This window comes from Triplophysa dalaica, chromosome 7 (genome assembly GCF_015846415.1).
Source record: "Triplophysa dalaica isolate WHDGS20190420 chromosome 7, ASM1584641v1, whole genome shotgun sequence".
NCBI lineage: Eukaryota > Metazoa > Chordata > Actinopteri > Cypriniformes > Nemacheilidae > Triplophysa > Triplophysa dalaica.
Genome location: NC_079548.1, coordinates 11,880,457 through 11,893,967, shown reverse-complemented (window position 1 = coordinate 11,893,967; position 13,511 = coordinate 11,880,457). Strand labels below are relative to the sequence as shown.

At 40.2% G+C, this 13,511-nt stretch overlaps 1 protein-coding gene across 2 annotated transcripts in view; it reads left to right on the top strand.

Moving 5' to 3' along the window:
- The first annotated feature begins 1,169 nt into the window (after positions 1 to 1,169).
- lrrc4ba (leucine rich repeat containing 4Ba) overlaps positions 1,170 to 13,511 on the top strand; it is a 34,834-nt gene continuing 22,492 nt past the window's right edge. Inside the window, exon 1 of one of the 2 annotated variants that reach the window (XM_056752705.1) lies at positions 1,170 to 1,244. The gene's annotated coding sequence lies outside the window, so the exon portion shown is untranslated. Of the gene's footprint in view, positions 1,245 to 9,900; positions 10,038 to 13,511 lie in introns of those variants that run through there. The other variant, XM_056752704.1, reaches the window with a different exon arrangement.

The following is a 13,511-nucleotide window of genomic DNA, read 5'->3' as shown; positions in this document are numbered from 1 at the left end:
TATCAATTCATCACTAATCATCCTTCTGATATCTATTACTTCCTCCCTGCCCTATACCCCCCTCCCTCACCCTCTTTTGCAGAACACATTTTTCCCTCTGACCTCTCCCTCCTCCTCTCACACCTCATTTACCCCCAATTCCTCCAATCACCAACTCAAGTTGCCACGCCCCCATCTATCGAACGATATCTCGCACAATTATTTATCGCGATCTTGCTCAACCTCCAAGAAAAGCAAGCTTTAAATAAGGATGAAGGGCTGATTGAAGGAAGCGTTTAAAGTCATACGCTGGTGATCGCGAACGGGGGGCGGATTCGGCTACTGTATGCGCCTAGGCGTTGCTATGGGAACGCAACATCCGAAGCTGCGGCCGCGCACATGCGTTTTATCGCTCTCTCTCACACGCGCGCGCACAATATCACTTCCATACAAAAATTTGAAGTATGAGCCCGCAGCATTTCCTAAGCAAGTCGTTCTTACAGGTGTACAGGCCATTATCAGATTTCACTGCACATGATGTCGATCGAGCGCTATAAAGGGATGGCGAGCGTCTGTCTCCTTCATAGAGCAAATCGATTGACATGTCCTGCGCGTCTGATGTGACATGCATGAAATAAGGTCTTATTGACATTCACCTGCAACATTGCTCACCTTGGAAACTGCCCCCAGAGACAAACCATGAAACTCCGCTGTGTGTAGGCCTACACGTGTATGGTTGTATAACGGTAAACCCACGTTATTTATTTATTTTTGCTTTCTGGGTTTGAACTTTAAGTTATTCCAATTAACTGTATGCTTCTAAATAGCAACATCTATTATTGCATGGACTTTAATGGTTGGTAAAGGTTTTGCAATAAACTGTTATTCTAGTTTGTGTTCGGTACAGGTTCAGGCAAATATTTCTCTAAATGTTTTTAAACAGATTTGGATAAATTATTATATCTTATATGCAGTTCGTCTGTAAATGTCCTGTGGTTAAGTTAGTATCCTGCGTGTATTTTTCCACCTGACCCGCCACAACTCACAGACAGTGCTGCTTCTCTGCGAAAGGGTGAATCAATTTAAGAGAGAGAGCGAGAGAGAGAGAGAGAGAGAAAGAGAGAGAGAGAGAGAGAGAGAGAGAGAGAGGGGGTTAGACAGCGAGAGCTAGGGAGACTGAGAAAGACAGGGGAGAGGAGACATCGACTCCGCACCAGAGCTTCTGAAGGATATATTTATATTAACAGCAAATTAAGCAGAAAAAGGTAAGAAACAAATATCGTTGTACTAACTGCACAAATAAGTAGCGTATTTGTGCGTGTCATGTTGTGTTTTTGTTTCGCAGTCCAGGAAATGTGGGAATAAATAGTAATCGCAAACATCGCGTAGGCTACTATAACGACTATTGCATATTTTATATAGTTGTCATCTACATTAACCTAAAAGTTTAGGAAAATGTTGTTTTATTTTGTATGAATACAACAGAATGAATGCGGCAGAATGTGTGTGGCTCAGTGTATGTCCAGTTGCGCGCGCGCGTGTCTGTGCGTACGCGCGGTGGCGCACATCGATGTAAACTAATGAATGTGTGCTGTCGAGACACCTTTTAACCAACATGTAGTGACCTAGAACCATAAATCAAAGATGCAGTACTTTCGGTTATTGGTTTGCTTGTTTTTGCCTTTTTAGTAACGAGAGGCATTCGTTTTGATGTGATCGCACCTGCTTGCCTGGTAAAATGATCTAAATATTTTGGAAGCCTAAGTTAAGTCAGTGGTGGTAATTGATATTACGATTGTAATCAGGGTTTTGTTTACAACACGCAAAAGTCAACCTCATCACATTGTGTGGGAAGGATGCTCACCAATGCGCATTTTCTTAGTTTACTTGTCACGCTGTTTCTCGGTTTCGAAATAATCTATGTAGCAACGCACGGCATAGGATGAATCTGTCGGTTGAATCTGTCTAACGGCTACTATGGGTTAAGAGTTGATGGATTTTTGGGAAAATTATTTTATGTTATCATTTTGAAGACGTTTGAATTCATGGGCATAAATACAAAGGCACCGTTTGGCCTGTAATAAATCACTGAAGCACGCGCGAGCCCCAGCACTCAACAAGAAACAAACAGATTAGGTCAATAAATATAAAGATTTACTGCAATCTGCAACAAAGTGATACCAAGTTTGTAATGCTTATGTTATTGCTGTGGTGTTATTGTCTGTGACAGAAGTAGCTCATGGGCATGTACGCTATCTGATAAAGTGTGTGTGACATGAGCGGTGATGACTTGGGCATCTGTTGCTGAAGGAAGAGGAAGCACATAAGGCACTGGGGCAGTTCTTCACACTAGTTCATAATGCTGTTGAATGAGAGCTGATAGTAAAACACTCTTTCTGTTATGATGTCATATATACATATACATATTGATATGATATATTATTTCTGTGTAATTTAAGAATGAATACGTGCTACATTTTGGAATAGCTTGGCAATTTATGGCCAAAATTGTGATTTGTTCGGATGATCTAGAGTTTGAGATACTTCTGTAGTGCAGAGAATGATTGGCTTTTTACAGAGCTCTCAGGCTCCATTTCACTCCATATCAGAGAGAAATGGGCTTTCATTTCTTTCGTCATATATGTTCCCTTGGCAACATAAGCCATGACACACCACATTAATACATTTGAAAACAGCTTCGAGGAAGACATTTCATTGCAAGACAGGTGTCACTGGGCCAAAATGGCTGCGATCAGAATGATGACGGATGTTTGTTGGTAAACAATTGTTTTAATCATGTTGAGAAGCGGAGCATTTAAATAGCATTAGTCAGAGACGGTATGGTTGAGTGCAGATACACCAGCGCAGCTGCTAAAAATATGACCGGTAGTCTTAAAATGTGGAATCACAGAGGACCGTATTCATAAAAACCATGCACCATGTTAGAATTAATGCATGTTAATAACTTTCTAATGCTTGGAGTGAGCCGTTTACTAGATATGGATTTTCTTAAACATACAGGTGTTAAAATGAAAGGAGACATGAAGTTTTATGAATGATAATTTAAATGGCTTCATTAGTGCCATATTCCTCTCTCTGACTCTGCTTGTGAGGTATATTTCATGAGAAACTAACTGATACCTAATTCTGCTCTTTTGCTTTTTAAATCACAGGTTTGAGTGTGTGTGTTGGTTGACCTTTGATGCTTCACCTCACTTGCGTTTCATGTATCGTTTTTTCTTTGCACCATGGGGCTTTTGACTTCAGTGGGTCAAAAGATGGCAGACATCAGCCAATAGAGGAAGGTTTACACAGACATGCTTTAGGGAACAATTCACTGAGAACATAGGCATTGCTCCCTCAACCATTCTGCTTCAATTAGACCCTTCAGGGCTGCAACTCAGCAAGGTGCTTCTCAATGCCTGTGGCAAAACTAAATCTAAATAATTAGACAATGATTAAAAGGTGGTTTAGAGGCACACAAGGATGAAAGCCTGTTGACATCAAGGAAAAACAAAACACAGTTGCAGAACAGAACTAGTTGTACTGCTGTGGTTAGAATATGTAAATATAGAGATTAAGATGCTGCTGAACAGTTCAATATTCATTTTCTTCTACACGCTGTGGCCTTGACCATCTTTTAAAGAGGTGTTACCACTAGAACCCAAGCATTTGTGAAAATGCTTTAGAATATCAATAATTTTGAGTTAAATATAACTATTTTCTTTTTCAGATGTTTTAGAAATGAATAAAGCAACTTCATCTATTTAGTGTCTGTGTGCCTAGGGTTTAAACGTTTTGTGTTGCATTTGGTTTTCTTATTTATTTGTTTACTTCACCCTTGTTTATCTGTTTTCAGATCAGTAATAAAGATGTCCTGTAATTTATGAATTAAACTACAGCTCTCTTGAATTATTTCAGTGGTAAATCTGTCTTGTTTGCTCATAGAAAATGACAATGATAAGCAAATACACACACGCAGGAGATGGTTCAACACATCTGTACACTTGTCTCATAGCCAGATATTTAGATGCCTTACAGAAATGATTATACGGACACACACGTACTGGACTAAACTGCCACACATGCTTTTCCACGCAGTCCTCGTTGTACGTTTTCTTCTGAACAAAACTTGGATGTAAAAGAGAGACTGAGAGGACGTGGGAGGGTTTTTGTTGCTTGTTGGATGATGTTAACCAGACGCTAGTCTTTGGAGCGTCTGTGCCATGGGATCTGAGGGCTGAAAATTATGGCTGATGACATGCAGAGAAATATTGCAGTACAATATTGCTGATTGACAGCAGCAGTCAAACGATTGCAGTCCATATATGAGGATTTGTCTAAAGCGGTGTAAAGGGACTACACACACCGAAATGAGAAAAGCAAATAATCACATTCTGCGTTTAAATTTGAGATTCATCTTCCCTAATCTATTGCAGGACGATTTCTGCACAAGCATCGCCGAGCGAATGTAGTCTCCATCCAAGGTCATATAACACTATGCGAGAGCATAATGTTTAATGCATCCTGCTGTGCGTTTCATCTACTGTCTGTCTGATTTACGACTTTGAGGAAAGTTATAAAACCGTCTTGAGGGAGTCTGAGGTGTAATGTTTAGGGACAGAAGTTACACCATCATAACAAGTGCAAGACATTACTGGATTTCCTCTTTTATTTTAAAGTGCCGTGGATAAAATATAAACTTGTTTTAGACGAGGGAGGAAGACAATCCTTTTGGCTGCCTTCTTTGCCAGTTCAGGCTGAGCTGCTTTGGAACGATCTGCTGACTAGAGGGGCAAAGTCACAGTTTTTGTACAAAATGTCTTCGTGGCATTCAGGACACGGCACTTTTGGCCGGATTGCGAGAAGGCCATCTGCAGTCTTCTAAAGAACTGAAGGGATGGCTGGACTGGAGACAACTGCTGAATTGACCATTGCCCGAGAACACGCTCCTCCCTTAACGCCTCGTGCATCCGATCAGGGGTCGATATGTAGATAGTCTCTTATAAATCATCACATGTCAACTTGTGTGCGCCGGCACGGGGCGGAAGAGGCGCGGCGAGTGGTCTGCATACTCTGGCGCCGTTCCAAAACCAATAAATGAGGTGGATTGAGCCGATCGAGCCATGCAGGCGCTGACCCATCATAGTGCTGATTCTGGGCTCTTGCTCTCTCCCTGCAGAGCTGGGGCGTGGGGAAAGATGGCCAGGGCATAATTAGTAGTGATTGCTTTGATTGAGCTCCTCAGACCAGGCCTCTGTGCTGGTCCTTCAGGGGAAGAATGAAGACTGTCAGACCTTTAATTATTGAATAATTGTCAGTAAGGAATGGCAGTGCTGAGCGATATAAAATGAATACCCTAATCCAGCCCGAAGTGACATAATTAGAAATAGCGGGAACGTCTCTACGGACAGGAAGAGCTTGTGCCGTTGGAGTCTCCTGTGGCGAGGTCTGGAAACCCAGTGGAGCGGTGGAAGCCCACTCATGTGAAGGTAAAAGGCTTCGGGGATGGAAGGACATGGGTGAGAGGTCTGTCATTATGTGAGGCGAAAGGTTGAGGAGCTGGGCAAGATCTTACTCATGTGTTAGTAAAGATGGACAATGGGCATGCTTGGCCAGCATCAAGTTAACTTAATTGCTCACAAGGGATTATTAATGGGGCTGTGTGAAAACAAGGCAGCCCATGTGTTTAGATTATGTGTCCGTTAGTAGTTTTAACCTGTCCCGGTAAATTTAGTGCTGGTTTCAACCAGATTTTAGAAGCAGGTCACTTTCAAGGGAGCATTCTTAAAAGTCCATTGTATGAAATTTAGTTGCATCTAGTTGTGAGGTTGCAAATTACAATCAATGGCTCACTCCACCACTTCCCCCTCCCTTTCGAAGCACCACGATGGCTGACACCAAACTAAGATGTTCACGTTTTCGCTTTTTTGCCGAAGGAGATCATGTATTTACGAAATACACTCTGTTGGGTAGTTTGTGTGTTTGGGGCTACTGAAGAAACAACTTGGTGAATTCCATGCAAGAGGACCCACGGAGTAAGTAGATAGAAATAGCTCTTTATTTTGTAAAGTCTCTGAAGACATAGTACACCTCTGAAGACATAGTTATGTATATTATATTGCATTTCTGTCAATGGATCCTCCAAAAAATGACACACAGCACCTTTAACTCTTCAAAAAAGTGTATTGACTTTGAATGGAGAAAATATGGAGGGAGTTTAAGTTCACACATTCTTTCATTGCGTATTTCTGTTATGGCTTTACTTGAGTCATAAACGTTTCAGGCCTGTGATGTAATTCTGTACAGCTTTTTGAGGTAAGACGGGATTCCTTCAAAATGTACAGTACACTATGCAATGTGTTTGTAGTGACTGCAGCCATGCTGGGATTTATCCATGCGTGACTAATGCTAACTGCAAGTGATGGCACTATGTTTAACCCATTACGTTTGACTCAAAACACATAAGAACATCTGGAAATATTTCAGCCATGATCTTAACGCACATTGGCAGATTCATCCTGTCAATGCCAATGTCAACCCAAGATTGAGTCACGTGTTTGTAAGTCATTGATTACAGGGCAAACGCACGTTGAGATGTGATGCTACAGTATATAGATAAAGGATAGTCATGCTGATATTTCAAAATGAAGACAGACAGGAACTGCCTACTTCATGAGTAAACATCTAGAGCCTGACTTGCAAGGGTGGTCAGACAATGGTTCGATCATGTGTGAATAAAGCTGACTTGGGGTAATGGAAGTGGTCAGGCTATGGTTAGCTCATGTGTTTGGAGAGGCAGTTTGGTAATGAGAGCATTCAGGCTTCAGTGACCTCACAATGGAGGCACGATGGCCGTTCCACTGCATTGACCCAAACTATCTGGAAGGAGTTTGATTCGGGTCACCGGAGGAATAAGTGAGCCAGAGGAGGAGCAGAGCTTTGTGCAGCAGTATAGACAAGGCAATGTGTTTGTAAATGATTGAGAGAACTCATGTATAAGTCTGTATGCATTTGTGCATGTTTTTAACTTTTAGTTCTCCCGAAAATAAGCGTTTTGTCATCATTGTGTGTAATGTGGCTGACTCTTTCTTCGGTGGAACATTGAGAAATGTTTCAGTGGTTTTGTGTCCATACAATGGAAGTCAATGGGGGCCAGTGTTGTTTGGTTACCAACTTTCTTCTAAATATCTTATTTTGTATTCTGCAGAAAGATGAAAGACATGCAGGTTTGAATGTCACGAGAGAGTAAACGATGAAAGCATTTCGTTTTTGGTTTTAAGTTTTTTGACTGCTTTCTTTTATTTTAAAAGGTGATATATTTAGAATAGTGGATTAATTTAGAATAACGTATAAAAAGTACATTTGTTTTACCCCTTATATCTACACGCAACTTTGACTTGCCTACTGCAAGCACTTTGGCATAATTTGCACAATGATACACAGTATTGATGTTTATGTGTGTACGCACATGCTTTTGTCTGTGTATATGGGCCATTCTACAGAATTGGTGCAAAATCAGAGTTGGAAACATCTTGAAAATTCATTGTTTTAAAAAAAAAAAATGAATGTAAGCAAATTGTATAATATCAAAGGTACACATTTCTACTAATTGTTCAGTTAATTTTCATATTTTAATTTTAAAAAGTTTTGGAAAATTCATCCTCTCCCCAAATTATGTCAACACCGAAACATAATTGAATAAGAAGGACTATATTTACATATAAAAGTGTGTTTAAGTCTACTTTTTAAATATATTTTTGCTATTTAAAAATGTCCACATATAAATCAATAACATTTCCACTTTTAACAATATTTCAAGTTTCATTTATGAGATTTGTTGTATATTGAATCCAATCTTTCTTTGAAATCAGTATGATGAATACTATACCTTTTACAAAGTTAAGGATTTATTAGTTGGATATACATCGAAACCAAACACAGTCATAACATCTTAGTTGATGAATATATGTGCTTTATTTTTGACCGAACATTACATGTTGGTAATGTTTTGGTAGTGATCACAATATTTAATCTGTACAGCTGAATCAAATTTTAACATTTGATGTTATTACATATAACTAACATATGTTGCACATACGTAGCCAGCACATATAGCAGACACAAATCGGACAGTAAATATCTAATAGAAAACCTACAGCTCACATACTATATCACAACTTAAAGAAACTAAAATACTAATGATTTGCATAAATGCACAGAGAAATGTTTATTTCCCATAAATAAAGGATTAATTGTTCCTTTTTCTCAACAATGATACTCTTTTGGTAGTGAAAATCTTTGAACACTTTTGAGCTTTAAAGATGCTAATCAGCACATGATCGGCAAGCACAGTTCATAATTACATTTTATGGAATAACTCCCAAAAAAGTTAGCTTAATTGCAGAAAAAAGATGTTTGGTAGTGACTTTTGAACAGATTTACTTAAAAATGATATGACGGATCTACTCACCATTAAGCTTATAAGAGAGAGGGACACAGTGATGATTCTTGATAAAAAAAAATGAGGTGTGGCTAAAATCAGTCTCAGCCAATGGGCTAAAATTTACACTGTTTCGGTAGTCAGATGAAAATCCAGGACAAGTTTTTACATAAAGTTTAATAATTCAAAAATAAAATATTAAAAATAAATTAACTTCACAAAGGCACAAAAATTATATAATTTGCATAAATTGAAATTTAGGGGTATGGGTTCGGGCCACCCATCTTCAAATTGAAAGTACCCAAAAATTGATAATTTTATATATATTGAGCAACTGATATTTTAAATATTATTGTGGGTTTTGAAAGATGATAGAAGGATCTTAGTAAACAACTAAGATTTGAATCCTTGAATGCTTTTTAAATGTGTTTTTTATGTGGATCAACAGTTTGCACAAATTCTGTAGAATGGCCCATATATACAAGAATTTCTCTTTAATCTGTATAAACACATAGTACAAGTGAATGTGTGAGAATACGCATGTTGACTGTTTTTCACAAAGCGAGCCAGCCAGAATACAACATATCACGAGGACGATGATGATGTCTGATTGGAATTTCCCGACTCCAGCACAGATTCAGAGTCTCATCTGTGCTGTTTTTGTGGGGTTTTAAGCAGACATTGTCCCTGGGGGAGAGCTGATTTACTGTGAAGTGGTGGTCACCACGAGGTGTGTTTGTGTGTCTCATATTAATGGCATGCTCCAGGGTAAGAGGAAATAGTCACGAAGGAAGGTCTTAAATTTTAAACATACTTCACAATGCCATAGAAATATGTGCTGTATAGGTCCATTAGAGAAAGTGACGAAAGAGAAAAATGTACACCTTAATTGCATTTTTTCTAGTTTTGGAGTGAGAAAGATGTTTATGATAGTGACGCGATGCAGGTGAAAATTGGAGTTCACTAGTCCTCGTCACAGTACTATGACGAGGAGGATAGAGCTAGTTAAAAGAAGCACGAGTTAGGAACTATATAGACCTATGACCAGGTGGTTATTAACCCCAAATAAACACTTTAATAATCAATAAATAAATATTTGATTGGCAGAATACCAATATCGACCAATCAGAATCAAGTACTCTACAGGGCCATGTAATAACATCAGAGAAAGATAGAAGTGTCCGTGGTGTGACGTCAGCATTGTTGCTGTGATAAATCAAAGCCTTGGCTCCACATTTAGAATGATTATGCAGAGTGCCATCATGCGAATGTCCTGGCCTTTATTTCTTAACCCACACAATTCTCTCACTCCCTTTCTCCCTCCCTCTCAGGGATCCTGTGGGTGCTAGAAGTCTGCTGGGGGTTGACTCAGGCGTGCGCATTTATTTATTTCATTTACTTGTCCTTTCATTAATTTTTTGCTCGACCTTGTCATCTCTCTCTGTGTAGATACAGCCCCATGTAGCAGCAGTGGCAGTGCAGAGAGAAACAGGAAGTCCCAGGTGGGGTTGTGAGTCCCCAGCGCAGTGCGATGGAGCCGTCCCAACCACGTAGCCTCGGAGTCGGGCTCTGGTCGTCAGAAGCCACTGCTCATGTGATGGTGACACGCAAGATGGTGAGTTAGGCGGTTACTATAGCAACCCCAGGCTCTCAGCGCGTGCTTCCATTTCACCCAGTGTGGGAGAGAGGGATGGAGGGAGAATGCTGAAAGAGAGAAAGACAGCTGCCAGGAACTGCAGGGAAGGGTCTGGAGAGCAGAGAAAGAAAAAGCGGTGAATGAACAAGGAGATTGGGTAGGAAAGGACAGAGATGTCCATATGTCCACCTGCAGGCGAGCGAAACAAACAGACAGGTTTGCATGAGGGAAAAGACCTCAGAAACGAAAGCACTGCAGCATTGGCTGTCACATAAATGCAGCTTTTCTTTGCTCCGCTCTATTCATGTCCATCTCTCCTCACCTCCCTCCCCTACCTTACTGGCTTGCTTTGATTTTGATGGCACCGTGCTGAGATAGACATGGTGTATGTCTCCACAGTGACAAGTATCCATGGAGACATCCATCAGTCAGTATGTGTCAGCGTTTCCATGGGGACGAGGATCTGGGGGTGTTTGTCAGTCCTCTGTGTTCTTTTCTTATGCTTGCTGTGATAGTGTTTATCTGTGTTAGTGTTAGTCGTGGTGTCAATCAGCGTTTGTGAAACATCTAAATGTTAAACAACTGCATACAGTAACATGACTGTGCACAAAAACCTTTACACTCATACAGTCTGGTCTGCCATTTGTTGATGGTAAAATGTGTTACATAGTATATGTCATTTGCAGGTTGATTCAACATAAAGCATAAACACTGCGGCTCATTGCCGCATTTTAAGTAATTGTTGTTATTGTTTGTTTATGCGTATAACTGCTGCCAGTTTGTTTGACGTTCTATATACAGTGTACATTTCGAGCACAAGTTTTGTATTTTTTGCAGGGTTGTTGAGTAGAAAGTTTATATGTTTTACATTTTAATGCTTTAGAAAAGGGAACATGTACAGTTAGCTTTTTGTTATTGCAAAATAAATGCCAATGTCTGTACCAGGTATGGGAACAGACGGTACTGTGACAATCGAAGTGAAGGAGTTTATTCTGCGTTATCAACCATCTGACTGTATGTCATCCTGCTTCGCAATCCTGACACATGTGTAAATTATCTGTCACAAAATATATTGTTTTGAAATATTATATTAGCCCATTTGTAGCAAATACAAAACTTCCAGGAGGAATAAAATTCGAACATGCAATTTAGTTTAATTATTTGTAAATATAACCTTATTTATGTTATTAATTAGGCATTTTTATAAAAAAAATTGTAAGTTAATTATTTGTAAAAAATAATTTTCAAATAATTTAATAAAATATGTCAATTATTAATGATATAAATATGGCATGCATGTTTTATTAGTTTTATACAGTACACACCTTGAAATGTCACGACTAGCCAATCAGAATCAAGAATCAAAATTTGTATTCTAGAGTGCTGTTCAATAATGTTTGTTATTAAACGTCCAAAGTCATTTCAAATGAGTAAACGCACCTTAAAGCTCCTGTAAATACAAACATTACACCCAAACATGTTTATACTGAAAGACAAACATCACACTCACGCACAAGTGCAGACAGAGGCATAGATTTCACAAGAGGATTCCAAGGCACACTGACCGAGACACCCGTCTGCATGATTCTAGCCTGCAGAGCCCCATAAAATCAGAGGAACTGAAGAGAGAGAGACACACAAATGGACACAAAGAAAGATGGTCAAAAGTGCTGAAGTTTTCACCAAAGCCCCTGGAAACATGGATTGCTGAGATGAGCTGGCAGGGCGTCAGGCGCACAGTGTATCAGCGTGATGGTTTACATGCTTCTGTAAATGGCTGAGAGACGTTCTGATTAATAGCTGCTGCTCTGCTCCCCTCGCAGCCAAACAGGAATCAGGAGGATCAACACTTTAACACTGCAAAGTGCCAATTAATTGTTTGCCAGAAGCACTTGTATATATGTCACACAACCTAGGGGTGTTTTGTTTCACGAAAGCGCTTCTATTCAGAGAGAGTCGAGCACAAGCTTTGGCTGTGGTGCCTCGGTAATGCTAAATGCAGATCGTAGGTTCTTAAAGGGATAGTTCACCCAAAAAGCGAACATTTCTTCTGCAGAACACAAGAGACGATATTTGAAGAACGTTGGTAACCAACCAACACTGACCCCCATTGATTTCCATTGTATGTGCCCAAAGCCACAGTGACATTTCTCAAAATATCTTATTTTGTTTTTCACATAACCGTATACTGTAAGAGAACGTTTAAACTATTATGTTGCAGTATAAATTGTATTAACTCTCCAAAGCTGTTCTTTAGTCGCTTTTGGCTCTTTACAATTGTAGATTATGTCTTTAGTCTTTGAAAGGAAGTGTAAGAGTGAAAAATCTGAATGTGTTTGTATGTATCTGTGAGAGACAGTGTACAGTGTGTGCCTAACATCTGATAAGATCACAGAGCGCTTATGACTTGTTTTTCCACACACACTCGATGTATCAGCGTGCCCTGCAGGTGTGAGTTATTTATACGGCTGCCTCATATGTGCACGCGCTTGATATCGTACAATCCCGCGCCATCATCTCCAATCCTCCGTTGTAACATCACTGCATCCCCGGCGAAACAGAGCTTTAAAACTTTATGACACATGAGAGTGGAGGATCTCTCCTCTGCCATCAGCATCCCCATCATTCCCAATCACAGCCCATCACATCTCATCCAGCCCCGCAGTCTCTCACAGACTGTTAGAATCCGTCCGCAAACAGATCACGTCCTCGGCAGACGGCGATGTTTCTCTGGCGTGTAAAAGTGAAATAGAGGCTGATCTCGGGTCTGGATTAATTTGCTGTGATATGACCATCTGTATGGTGGTGAGTGTTGGTGCTGGGTCCCGTGTGGCCGCGCTCACCTTTCGGCTCGCCTAGCCGTGGGAAGAGTATCGACTGTCACCATCGATTTACCTGTACAAACATCCAGTTCGAACCCCACGTAGAATATTTCAATAACCTGGGGGCTCCTCTCCCCAGAGCCTGCACATAAATCAGCCACTACACAGGCAGCACAAAGCAGTGGAGTTAGCATACTATTAGTCATGTCTCATACAGAGGGGAGCCGGCCGCATTGTGCCAGCGCCGTGTATAAGTGGACGAGCGCGCGTGGAGGAGTGTGTGGGCACGTAACGTCAGAACCTCATTCATTGGTGAAAGTCTTGGACTTGGCTTAAACAGCTGCGAATCTTAGAGTAATGCAAGCGTGGTGCCCATTATTTAGTTGTGTGTAGTGAGACTCAGAGAAAGGGTGACAACCAAAACTGTAGTTTCAAGCGTTATTATACGTTATTAAAAACATGCATATGCAGTGGTTTATGTCATTTCAAATTTTGTTTAAATGTATATTTTCTTATCCGTCTGGTGAAAAGGCATGGGCCTGCTCAATATGAACAATGTACTAACTGTGTACACTTACAAAAATTATTCTGAAATCCTCTGAGGAATCTTTTCATTGTTTCATCTATGAAA